Source organism: Lathyrus oleraceus, chromosome 1 (assembly GCF_024323335.1).
Source record: "Lathyrus oleraceus cultivar Zhongwan6 chromosome 1, CAAS_Psat_ZW6_1.0, whole genome shotgun sequence".
NCBI lineage: Eukaryota > Viridiplantae > Streptophyta > Magnoliopsida > Fabales > Fabaceae > Lathyrus > Lathyrus oleraceus.
Window position 1 is genome coordinate 15,200,758 of NC_066579.1, and position 10,801 is coordinate 15,211,558.

At 31.6% G+C, this 10,801-nt stretch overlaps 1 long non-coding RNA gene across 1 annotated transcript; it reads left to right on the forward strand.

Moving 5' to 3' along the window:
- Window positions 1-782: 782 nt before the first annotated feature.
- Window positions 783-4,796, forward strand: LOC127129681 (uncharacterized). The gene is made up of 4 exons (XR_007806384.1): window positions 783-1,030; window positions 3,936-4,035; window positions 4,106-4,344; window positions 4,446-4,796. It is a non-coding gene; the product is annotated as an uncharacterized LOC127129681 (long non-coding RNA).
- The last annotated feature ends 6,005 nt before the right edge of the window (window positions 4,797-10,801 follow it).

Genomic DNA, 10,801 nt, shown 5'->3' on the forward strand with positions numbered 1-10,801 from the left:
TGGAAAATTTCATCCATTACTCTTATGCAATAAATTTGTCTACGTTGATCCAACTATATATATATATATATATATATAAACAAAAAAAAATATTATATTTTAATTTTTTTAAAATAAATTATTGCATTTGCGCGACCCGTGCGAACGCACGGGTCCTTTACTAGTTTCAATCAATAGTCATTATTCGCGGTGCAGTTCAATTCAATTTTAAATAATTAATTAAAAAAAATGATCTATCAAATTCATGTGATTTAATTTAATTTTAAATGATTAATTAAAAAAAATTGATCTATCCCATTCATGTGATTTAATTTGAATTGGATTATAAATCATACTCTTTTATTAATACTAAATTTGAAATAATATATATCATGTATATATTAAAAGTTAATATTATAAAAATAAAATAATAATAAATAAATAAAATTAAATCAAACTAATAAATAATATTTAAAAATAAATATATTTAATAATAAATTAACACTATATATATATATATATATATATATATATATATATATATATATATATATATATATATATATATATATATATATATATATATATATATATATATATATATATATATATATATATATATATTAATTTAAAATACATTATACTCAAGTATTTTTTACAAGATGATAACTAAACACATTCAATAATATTTAATTTTTTTTATAATGTTTAGTTTTTTTTATTGGTTAAATGTTTTTATTTAAATCGGTTTAGATTTAAACATTCTTATCAAAACCTACACGCATTCACAATATTCACGATCCTTAGATTGGTATCAAACGGTTTAGATTGAAAATAAAAACACTGATTTTGAAATATGAACTTCCGATCTTGATCCAACGATTTAAAAGTCGCTATTGCGTGAATGCCTTCTCTCTGATTGCAGAGAATTGCAATCCGGTTATTTTTCCTTTCCTTTCCATTTCCCATCTCCAATATTTTCCATTTGCCTGGACTTTACTCCTTGAAGAAGTTGGTACCAATGGTATAACAAAAGTTCAAATCTAACAAGGTACATTATACAATTTCTTCTTCATTGATTATAATTTATTCTTAAAGTTGCAATAGTGCATCAATTGTTATTTGCTTTTTATTTTAAATTCAAACTATATCTAGGGTTTGCTCCTACATCATAGCAGTTAGCTTAGTTCATGCATAAGCTGATTCAGAACGAAAGTAGATTTTTGATTTCCCAAATTTGTTAAATTTGATCGCATTGCTGGAGGATGACCGCTCAATCCAAATTGGTGCTAGCCGATACATTGATCACAGAATTGTGAATTGGTGTTCGCGTTCTAATTTATGGTACTTTTACGAATTGGTTAGTCCAAAAATCCGTTAATAAATCGCAGAAAATTTTGTGGTAATGTTGTAGTAATTTGTGGTAATTTTGCCTAAGAAGCATACATATGATGTCATGAAGATGAAAAATAGAGATATCTAGGTTTATATTTAGTTTTTTTTTGGTTAAGTAGATGAGAATTCTTCCTTTTTAAAGGTGAACAAGTGGGATGTCGTGCGTTCAAATCCGCGCTTCTGCATGTGATGTCTCTGTACAACTACCAACTTAGCTGACTTAATGGGATGAGAGATTTCAAGGTTTATATTTAAGTTGAGAAATATATCATAACATAATTTATAATTTTCACCCTACTCTTGACAGGTATTTAGTTGTATAAATGGAACTCGTAATAAGTTTTCTATTCTTTATATATTTTGCAGCAAAATGATAACATTCAAATTTCTCAACAGTGGTTTACGTCAGTGTTGTCAATAGTATGTAATAGAAGTGCGGTCCGTGGCCGCTATAGGACGTACGGGGCACAGCAGTTTAGTGTAGCAGTCAGCCACTATAGCGGCTAAATTAGAGGATTTTACGGCTGTTATAGTGCTGTGCCCCAGAATGACTTAAAATATTTCAAAATTCCCGTAAAATTTAAAGGTTAGGGCTTTTTTCTTGGAGTATTTTAGGAATTTTGCAGTAAAAAAACATCTAAACAGCATTTGGGCTTCTATTCTGTCTCTGTCTCATTCATGTAGCCATTTTTCACTGGTCAGTCACAACTTGTACTTGAGTTTTAATAAGTTATTTAAACTGCATAATAATTTCAAAGTAGCGGCCGTCACGCTATCTGTTGTATCGTAATAGCAGTTTTGGAGTTGGTCTTTATCCGGGACTGATAACACTAGTTTACATATGAAATATGTTAGTACCAATCAAATTCCATTCAAGATGCTTAGTAAACACATTTTCCTATGTTTTAAACCAAACCCAAAATGGGTGGAATTTTCCTCTGGGTTTTCTTCTTGTGAAAAGAGCTTCATTAAGTAAAGAAATTGGAAATTGTGAGTTGTTGCTGGGATGCAAGATATAGAGGTAGCAGCTGATGATGCATACATAGTAGCGCTATAGGTTTGCATTGATTTTCAACTTAAATTGGGAGTGTGGTTTTTCTTCCTTTCTGTTTGTTGTATTCGGGCCCCTTCAGAATCTCACTTACATATAAGGAAATTACTGATCATTCAAACTCCCAATCATTTAAATGTACAACTAGGTGATGAATTTTTTTTGAGGTTAAATGATTGAAATTTGAAAACTTTAAGCACAAATTTATTTTTTTCAAAAATTAAAATGTGATTGTATTAAACAATAAAAGGTATAGGGTCTTTTGCCTTTTACCCTTTCCGGTATCTGTTTTCACTGATAAAATAAACATTAGAAAAAACATTATGAAAGTCTTTGAAAATACATTGTAATAGCATTTGTTATAGTGATTTCATAATTTTGTTTAATTTTAAAAATTTATACATAATCAATATTGATTCCTTTATAAAACTATGTTGTTTGATTGATCATTGGCAAGGTAATGTGTAGAATTTCATTGTGTGTACAATAGAAAGTGCTTGCCCTGTCTTGCATCATTTTTGTGGTGCGCTCTAGGCTGCTATTAATTTGTTTTTCATGTCATTCAATATAAAATCAATTTGTGTCTCATAAAAGAGTTATTATTGATTGTTTCTTGTTCATTTGTTACATTTTATTAAATGTAAAAAGTTGATTAATGAAATGTAAAAAGTTGGTTAATAAAATGTAAAAAGTTGATTAATGAAATTACGAAAAACAAAGTTGGTTAATAAAATATGAAATGTTGGCTAATGAAGTTATGAAATTGGTTAATCACATGATACTTCTTAATCCAAAAAAAAATTAAATTAATTAATATATATATATATATATATATATATATATATATATATATATATATATATATATTTTAAATTTTTTTTTATTATGATCATATTTCAGTGTTCATCGTATTAGTGAACAGTGAAATACAGTGTAATGTACATTTTGGTGTAAAAATAACATAAAATGTTATAATGTCTAACTACTTATACCACTGCTATAGTTCTTCTGTATGTAGCTCTGCATAAACAGTTATTTTCTGTTTTAAGCAGATAATTCTACATTCCCAGAGGAGTATAGCACTTAGGTGGTTAGAGATATTCTTTCATGCTACTATTCTTTCTTTTCATCAATAATATAAAAGTACTGCATTCCATTGATTTAGTTTTTCATCGCATTCTGGTTTGCAACTAATGCAAGACTTAAAACACCTTATGTCCAATACTAACATCTAGAGCGTAATTTGAGTTGTTTGAAGGATCTATATCAGACTTTGATAATGTCTAATAATTTAAACCAAGTTTAATTTAACATAAGAAAACTGATTTGTAAGGTGATAAATGTATGTTTATTGCTTATTACCATAATGTGATATTATCATCTAAGTGAGACTTGTTGAAGCTCATGTAAGAATTATTCATTCAATCATGTATTGATGGTTTTATTTTTATTTTTATGTAAATATCTAAATTTTTTACCTGATGTTCATTTTTTAGTTGTTTATTGACAGGAACAAGTCAAGACAAACAAGCAAGCAACAAAAGATGGAGTCATAATATAAAGTTTTCCTTTTCTTTAACATTCCTAACCAATCTAAGCATCTCCAAATGGTAAAAATATTCAAAACTCATCGTCATCACGTTCTTCAGAATTACAATAATGATCCTAAACTTCTAACAGATATAATAACTATGATCATCTCGATCAGTTGGAGGGAACATGGTAGTATTTGCCTTTACAGGTGCATCTGTAAACGATAGGACACGACTCTGTCATGGAGCATTTGATGAAACCCACCATGACCCTCTTGCAAGGGGAACATGGTCCACATGCATGAGAACAATCTGGAATGGTAGAACCATTTGGGTAGAGCTCCATTGCTGGGTTGTCTTCTCTTGTTTCTTCCTGCAAAATCACAAGTACGTAAACATCAATTAATCATTCACTCCCTTCTATACAATATTGAAACTAAATGTGTCAAACCTTTTTGTCTCTAATTGCTGCTTTCTCTTCTTGCAAGCCCGTCAACTTTGCTGGAAAACAAGAAGAAAAAAAGAGTATGTCATATTCTCAAACAATAATAATAGTGTATTGTATCTCTTTTGCTCGCTTTGCATGACACTTATGATGTTACTATGAGTTTTGTCATGTTTTAGTTTCAAAATCATGTAAATTGTGAAATCGGTTGCTTACCATGATTTGGGATCACCCTAAGGCTCCAACCGATAGAAAATAGCGTGAAGAAAATCACAACAAGAAAATATTTTTGAGCTCCAAGCGAGTATGTGCTCATATTTGAAGGAATTACAGACTCAAGTGTAGTTCAAAATCAATTTTCATTAATAGAGAAAATCAGAAAATGCAGACTATATATGAAGAATGGCTTTTGTAGGAATTATTATTATATATACACCAAGATTCAATGGATTCCCTATTAAATGTGCAATGAGATCCATATCTGCAACATTTCACATGATACACGGCCTTCTATTAATTGTACTTCACAAGTTTTGGTTTGTCTGAGATATAAATAAATAGCAGTATGATCATAGACTAAAAATGAAGAGAATATTTAAATTTGAATAATAATTTCAACCTATGAAAGGAAAGGGAAGTATGAGTGTGAGAGCAGAAAAAATATGTTTGAATGATGGCATTAATTGAAACATGCTTCACAAGTGAAAACTCTTGTGTCATTAATTCAACAAGTGTAGGAATTTGGATTATCAATAAGAAGGAGAGAGGATCAAAGATACTAGTAGTATATGTGTGGGGACCATATGTTCATATCTCGAGGCTTTGCTGTAAATTTTCAAATCAATTGTGTCACTATTGTGTATAAAAGAAAGATAGAAAATGAGATCATGGCTTGATTTTCTGAGAAACTAATAGAAAATGATGACAAGATTCAACAAAGTGTATGTATAAAATGATATAAATATCTCTAAACATAAGACTTAAATATGTTTTAATCATTACGTTTTTAAATTTAGTCCTTTACAAGAATTAATTCATTTTTATTAGTGTATTGGTGTTTTAGTTAGTTTACATCTTCTCATGGTCTATATTGGGCCTTACATGTCGTAAGCCCAGTTTTCATTGTTTGTACTATATAACTTGTAATCCGTCTATTTTCCAATTATGAGAAATCGATTATTTTTTCTTTCACTTTATGTCCAATGGACCAATTTTGGGATAAGCCCAATATCGTAATATGGTATCAGTAGTAGAAACACTAGGGTTCTTCTTTCAATCTTCCGTCGCAAATCTCCTCATCATCTCCTTCTTCAACCTCGAGCAAAAATGTCACCCCGACTCTGAGAACAACGATGACACCACCATCAAACCCATAAACAATGATGCAATATCCGTCAAAGACCTTTCCCAAGATCCAAAAAGGCCCTACTTCCTTCACTCGAGTGAAAACCATGATGTTGTTCTAGTTGCAAGCCCCTTCACCGATCAAAACTACCACAACTGGAGTAGATCGATGAAACACGACCTCTCCTCCAAGAACAAGATTGCCTTCGTCAATGACAAACTTCCCAAACCCTTACCATCTGATTTTAACTTCGATCTTTGGGAAAGATGCAACAATATGGTTATCTTTTGGATCACTTACACATTCAATCCTCCAATTTTTCAGAGTACCATCTGCATTGAATCCGCCTTTGAACATTGGAAAGACATTGGAGATTGATTCACAAAAGGTAACTTTTTTAGGGTTTCAGACCTTCTCCGCGATATTCATTCAATTCAACAAGGTGAACACAATGTTTCAGCTTACTTCACTGATACGAAGATCTTATGGGATGAATTGGAAGACCTTCGACCTACTCTAATTTACTCATGTTCAGTTTAATGCACATGCTCGCTCTCAACATCCGTCAGAGAATTCAAGAACACATAGTACATCATTTGCTTCCTAAAAGGACTCAACGACAATTACGCGAACGTTCGTACATAAATCCTTTTAATGGACCCACTCCCCTCCATATCTAAGGTATACTCTTTGGTATCTCAATAGGATTTTGTGTCTTCTGAGAAACCTGTAGATTCCACCACCTTCCCCGTAAACACAAACCCTCTCGGGTAGCCATCCAAGGGTCGAGGAAGTGGTTGTCTCACCCCTATGTTATGCACTCACTGCAACAAAACAAATCACACTATCAACCATTGCTACTTCAAACATCGGTTCCCTCTGGTTATCGTCCCAAGACTAGCAAAGACAAAACCCTTTCCTCTAACCATGTCACTAACTCAAGAACTCCTAACACAACCATCAACAACAACAATGAGACTCATTCATCCAATGACACAAACCTTTCTCTCTCTAAGGAAGAATATTAATACATGGTCAATCTTTTAAAGTCATCAAGATCAGAATCGTCCAAAAGTAACAAGCAACCTTATGCAAACCTCAACAATCATGTTGTTTCAAGCATCCACAAACCGAGTAATACCTTAACTTTACCTTCTATTTGGGTTTTAGATTCAGGTGCTAGTGATCACGTTTGTCCTCATCTACATTCCTTTAGAAACCTTTTAAAATCAAACCTATTTCTATTTGCTTTCCAAACAGTAGTAATCTGCTAGCTTATTATTGTGGCACTATACAATTTTCATATCAAGTTACCATACATAATGTGTTATTTTTACCTCAGTTTTATTTAAATTTAATGTCTAATTCACAACTTATTAAGCAACTCAATTTTCAACTTACCTTTTCCCTTGATTCTTGTTACATCCAGGATCTATCTACCCAGAAGATGATTGTACATATTAGGCTTCTTAACAACCTTTACATTTTCCAACATTCTCCAAAAGGTCACAGTCCAACGGATTCCAAGTTCATAATAGCTATCAATAATTCCACAATTAATCACAATCAATGTCAATAATACTGTAAGATCTTTACCTACTATCACCTTGATAAATGGCACTTTATATTAGGCCACTTATCTAATTCTGTTTTACAACAATATATATATATATATATATATATATATATATATATATATATATATATATATATATATATATATACTATTTGTGATCATTGTCACATGGCTAAACAAACCAAACTCCCCTTTCCCCGTAGTGACACAGTTTCCATCAAATGTTTTGACCTTTTACACATGGACATCTAGGGTCTTATTAGCACTAACTCTATATATGTTTAACAATCGTTTTACTTGGATTTTTTTAATGAAAAACAAGGATGAAACTATATCTCATATCAAATTTTTTTAAACTTTTATTTCCACACAATACTCGGCTAAAGTAAAGACAATAAAGAGTGATAATGGGTTAGAGTTCAAAATGCACTTTTTATTCTCCTCCTTAGGTATTTTACACCAAACATCTTGTGTAGAAACACCTCAACAAAACTCCATTGTTGAGATAAAACACCTCTATTTATTAAAGGTTACTAGAGCCTTTCTTTTTTTAATCTCAAAATTTTGGTTATCCCAATTTTTTTGGGTCATATGCTTTACTCCATGACGTTTTCATTATCAATCCCCTTCATACCCTTGTTCTCAAACAGAAAACACCATATTAACTTCTTTTCAACCAAACCCACATTCCTTGACCTAAAAGTCTATGCGGTTGTCTTTCCTTTGCATCTACCTTAATGCAAAAGAGAGACAAACCGGACCCTAGAGCAAGGAAATCCTTTTTTTGGGATATAAAACTGGAACTAAAGGATATGTTCTTTTTGATTTGCAAACACATAGCATTTTCATTTCTAGACACATTATCTTCCATGAAAATATTTCTCTTTACAATTCTCACACATCTTACATGGTAGACATTTGCACTACTGATAATCATGATACTGCTTGCTTTCATGACTATTTCCTCACTCATAACATAACTCTCCCTCCTCCAATATTAACTCCACATTTTTTGGCCCTTCCACACCTGACACTAATACATTCATTGATCATTCTAAGGAACCAACACATGTGGAAGAACCAACATATGAGGAAGAACAAAGTTTAAGGAAATTCAATCGGATTTCCAAAACCCCTGCATACTTACAAGATTTTTAGTGTTCTAATTTTACTACTAATGTTACCTATTCCTTAAGTAAATTCCGTTCTTATGATAATATTTCTACTACAAACCTCTCTTATATTTCTGTTATCACAGTTAACCAAGAATAACACACATAAACAGGCTTCCCAAACAACATATTGGCAGCCTGCTATGATCAGTGAACTCCATGCTTTTAACCTCAATAAGACATGAATTCTCATTAATTCTCCCCCAAATATGAAGCCTATTAGTTGCAAGTGGGTATAGAAGATCAAATACCATGCCAATGACAATATTAAACACTATAAAGCTCGTTTAGTAGCTAAAAGTTATAATCAAATTGAAGGTATTGATTTCTTTGACACTTATTCTCCAGTAGCTAAACTAACCACTATCAGATTACTTTTAGCCATTGCTTCTTCTCAAAATTGTAATTTGCACCAACTTGACCTGCATAATGCATTCTTACATGGTGATTTGGAAGAAGAGGTCTATATGGATTTTCCACTCGGACTCTCTTCTACCAAACCAAACTAAGTGTGCAAATTAATTAAATCCATTTATGGCTTAAAGCAATATATGGCTTAAAGAGTCCATGTATTGATTAGTAAATAATATATCCAATCATCCTATTATCCCTCTATTTTTATGAAACATACTAACTATACATTTACTACTTTGCTTATTTATGTAGATGACCTAGTACTAGTGGATAATGACATCAATGAAATTACATTTATGAAGTTCTTTATGCACCAAACTTTTAAAATCAAAGACCTTGGTCACTTGAAATATTTTTTAGGACTAGAAATTTCTTGTTCTCATGCTGGTATTCATCTATGTCAACAAAAATATGCCTTAGAACTTATGTTTGTTATAGGTTTTCTTGGTGCGAAGCCGCTCTCATCACATATGCAGCTCAACACCCGCCTTCAGCTGACCTCTAGTGAACTTTTTACTGATCCTACTCCATCTAGACAATTAGTTAGAAAACTTATCAACCTCACAAATACTCAACCGAACCTGTCCTACTCAGTCCAACAACTCATCCAGTTCATGAGCAAACATACAAATATACACTTTGAAGCAGTGTTGCGTGTTATTCGCTATATCAAATATGCTAAATCTCTTGGCCTCTTCTATCCGACATCCTCATTCCTTCAAATCAAAGCCTTATGTGATTCAGATTGGGCCACATGCTTGGATACCAGACGTTCAACCTCCGACTATTGCATTTTTCTTGGTGACTCCCTAATTTCTTAGAAATCCAAGAAATAAGCTATAGTTTTAAAATCATCCATAGAAATTGAATACCACGCCATGGACACTATGATTTGTAAGATTCAATATGTTGTTCCTTTTGGATTGAATGTATTATGAAAAACAACATGGAGTGTACAACATGTTTTGGTGAAGAAACAACACATGTGGGACCTGATGTTCCAGCATGTGTGCAACATCTGACCATTGTCAGCAGGCCAATATTGTAGATATTTTGAGTGTGTTTTATGATAGGATCTTAATCATATTTGTTTCTATATTTTAGAAATTCATTTATTAAATTTGTTTAATTGATTAAAAGGATCAAATCAAATCAGTTAGAAATTCAAATTTGAATTCAAATTTAAATAAGATCTTTTCGGAGGTTGTTGAAAAACAAAAAAAAAACTAAATCCTCTATAAATTTGGACGTGATCAAATCTTTTTCCCATTGAGAGAAAAAGCTAGGAAGATTGCTTTGCTATGTAAGGAGGATCAAACCCAACATTTGAAGTGTGCATGTTTTGAAGATTCAGGTGTTAGGGTTTATAATTTAAGTCTTTGTTTTTTTTTGTTGTGTGTGCACCACTCTAGTGCCTGCATTCATATCTAAAGGCATATAGTTTGGTTTTTTAATTGTAATTCAACATTCATTATTCTGATAATTGTAGTGATCACTTAGGATTAGTGATCACTTAGGATTAGTGATTGAGAGAAAGTGAGAAGGATTCTAATATTTAGGGGGAGTCCTAAATATAAATACACAAGTATAATTAAGAAGAAGGGAAATGAACACGGGGTTGTTCATCTAAGACACTGTGTACTAATTCTATTGAGGAGTTGATTTTTTTCCTGGGTTGGAAGCTTTGTCAGACGTAGGTGTTGTTTGCACTGAACTGGATTTAAAATTCTCTATTTATCAATAATCTGTCAATTCTAATTTAAGATGTTGAACACATTGGCTTAAGCATCTAGTCCTTATTTGTCCCCTTAAGAACATAACTTTAATTGGTATCAGAGCATGCACCATGTTCTGTTTATGTGAGCTCCAGGAAAGATATTTTTTGTTCAAAT